The sequence below is a fragment of the Myotis lucifugus genome, unplaced genomic scaffold (genome assembly GCF_000147115.1).
Source record: "Myotis lucifugus unplaced genomic scaffold, Myoluc2.0 scaffold_33, whole genome shotgun sequence".
Taxonomy (NCBI): domain Eukaryota; kingdom Metazoa; phylum Chordata; class Mammalia; order Chiroptera; family Vespertilionidae; genus Myotis; species Myotis lucifugus.
Window position 1 is genome coordinate 4,654,996 of NW_005871081.1, and position 3,301 is coordinate 4,658,296.

The window sequence follows — 3,301 nt, forward strand, 5'->3', positions numbered from 1 at the left end:
TTGAAAACCCAGTGAAATACTTATTGTCAACTTGTTTATTAAACACCAGAAAAATGAACTAAAACAATTTTTATTCCCATTGGGAGTACTTGAGAAGCAGTAATGACTTCATTGGTCAAAACTTTGTTCCACTTAAAAAAAAAAAAAAAGCACACAAAACAACACAAGAAACCAATCTACACTAATCCTAGTCTGAGAGCTGAGTTTCAGCAGTACTCTGTATCCATTCCTCTTTCTGATGTTAGTGGGCCACAACTAATACAGGTAGGTTACCACACCAATAAATTTACTACAGAATGAGACACAGTCTCTTATGTGTTACCTGCATTTACAGCTTTTATTTTAGGTCATGTGCCTTTTCCCCCAAAAATGGCACTTTTGTTTTCAAATGTAGTTATACTTTATAATCAGTTATCTATTCTAAAGGATATGGAAGAAATGGTCACTGGGATGCCAGAGGTTAAAATCGCCCTTCCACCCAGCACACTGGAACACCAGTGACTAACCACATCTGTCCTCTATGTGTGAGTCCATGGTGACTTGAAATAAAGTAAAAGTGGGTTTTCAAGGTCTGCTGATCAAGGCCCAGCTCCAGGGCCTGAGAAAACTTCAGTAAAACTGCCCATAGATAAGCATCTCTTCCGTTTTTTACCTGCCTGTAATGAAGGCACGTGCTGCTGAAATTTTTCTACTCTGAAGTTTCCCTGAGGAGGATTTGTGTTTCTTGTGTTTCAGGAAAGTTGAGCTAATTTGATGAACTATTCTCTTTCTCAACTACTCAAGTTTCATTAATGTGATTCTCGCGTCGTAATGTCATTAGTAGGTGACATTGGAGACATGAAGTAAGAGCTCGAGGCAAAGCTTGTACTGGAAGAGAAGTGGACTTGCTCATCCATTGATCAACTAAGAGAAAACCAAAATGGACCCCAGGGACAGTAAGCCAGAAACCATAAAGGTGAAGAAAGGGTGCATACGAAAATAATGCAACACAAATCACTTACATTTGGAAAAGAATAATACCAAGAAGTCAGTAAGGAAAATAAACACAGACAGCTGCTGTATTGACAAAAAAAATGAGGTGATAGTGAATAACAATTGTTTAGAAAACAGCTTGGTGACAAAATGGTAATGAGGAGAGGACTGGATATGTAACCATCCCATCACACACCACAAGCAGGTGAGAGTTCCTCTTCTCAGGGATGGTAACTGAATATCAAAGACACGTCAATAAAAGCTCATTGCTGGTCTGATTTGCGATATTCTTCCCAGTATGATACTGTCTATGCCTGTTTCTCAGACTTTCTAACCTTGTTGTTTAAATGCATACTTTGGTGTCAAATCTTTTACATTGTGACAGAATAAATGTCTTTTAAACATTAAGCTTTTCCTAAGTGAGATTTTCAAGGGGAGGTTCTGACAACTCTGGTTTGGCAAATCCTCCTGTATAATTCACTGTTTTTAAATGAAGTCAGGCTTGGATGGAAAAGCACTACCACTGGACTGGAAAATGGCTGTATTTCTGTGAAAATCCAGAGAGCAAAGAATGTTATCCAGTTTATTGCAAGCGGCTAATAAATGTTTGTCTTGAAGTTAAATTATATACGGATTAAAGGAAAACATTACACTTGGATTAAGCAAAGTGAATCTTGTTCACCAGTAACATTAAAATAAAATACTTTATAACCTGGCAGTGCCTAGTATTTGCTGGTTGCCATGTAAAGTTAACCAAAAAGACATCAGTCCATAAGGTCCATATGATATAAACACATGGACAGAGAGAAAGGCTCCATTTCTATTAGAACACTGGGAGAGTGGAGATCAATGTAAATATCAGAGGCTCTCTTTTCTTAAGTGACTACGTATTTATTAAGCAAAGCTCTGAAGAAGGCTGAGTGCATTCCACCTGCATATCATAAGATTGGCCAACCATGGGTCTGGGGAGGAGTGATGGACATATCTGAGAGACAGGTGTGAATTACATACAATTGTTTTCACAAGGAGATAAAAAGAGGGATTAGAGAAAAGGAAACAACCAACAGGAGGTAGGAAAAAAAGAAAACATCCTCTGATGTAAAAGCCCTATTTGAAGAAAGCAAACTGGAAAAGTGAAGTGATTTTGCAGATCCTTCAAGTGCAAAAATTGTTTTGGTGGGAAGTATTTCAGTCATGGGTTTTTGTGGGTAGTACAGTGTCCACATGTCTCTTAATTTTTTAAAAAATTCTGTTGGAAATATACTTATTTATTTCCCTACTTTTACAGTGCTCTTCAAAAAACACACTGAAAAGAAGGAATAACAAAGTGGGCACATGGCGATTTTTGGTGAAGAACTATTATTGTCTTCCAACATAGAGATTTATGCCAACAGGGGAACCAAAAGACAAAATGTTAAAAGAAGTTGGGATTTCTTAGAAAGTTGGAAGGAAAGATATAGACATAAACATGGGTCTTTATTTAAATAAAATGTATTGTCAGGCAGAGCAGTGACCTTTGCAAAAGTCCTATGGCTAGAGAATTGAGTCTAATCAGAATGAATGGCTCAGTTAAATTAAGGAAAGGCTGACAGAAAAAAAGGTTTTAATTATTCTTCCTAGTTACTATTTTGCAGGTACTTTGTCAAGTATATTTTCAAAGAGAAGATGGGAACACAAAAATAGGATGCAAATGACTCCCCAGGGTACTAGTATGTCTTACAGAAATGTTATGGGATTTTATTCTTCTGTTTTAAAATGTGCTACTTGTCCTAAAAGCCATCATATTTTTCACAACTCTCCTATGGTTCAGCAGTTGAAACTTTTTCAGCTTTATGCTGAGCTGTCTACATTTGGCTAAGTAGATTTTTTAAATTTTTGTGACTTTACCATCAACTTAAACTCTAAAGTTTAACGTCAAATGGCACAGTAGAACTCAATAGGATTGGTGAAAATCAAAGTACAAACCTGAATTAAAGATGTGGTTTCTACTGGGTTATAAAGAAAAGATGGGAAATGGAATACACTCCAGTGTCAAGAGTATCTATTTTGGAAATGTGTCATTTTTTATTCTTTATTCTTTTAAAAAATAAATAACAAAAATACTGTTTGTAGAATGTGATTATTGCCAGATGTCTTTGTTTCTGATAATGTGTCAGGGTTGGGTTCCTGTTTACCTAATTCAAGGAAAATAAGGTTATTGCGAAGGCTACCCATAGCTCCGTATATAATATACCTCATGATTCAGGAAATGAGTACTGCTTCCTGCTCGAGACTGAAGAGAAGAAATGGGAAATGTATTTTGCTTACACACTAAAATACTTGCAACAGG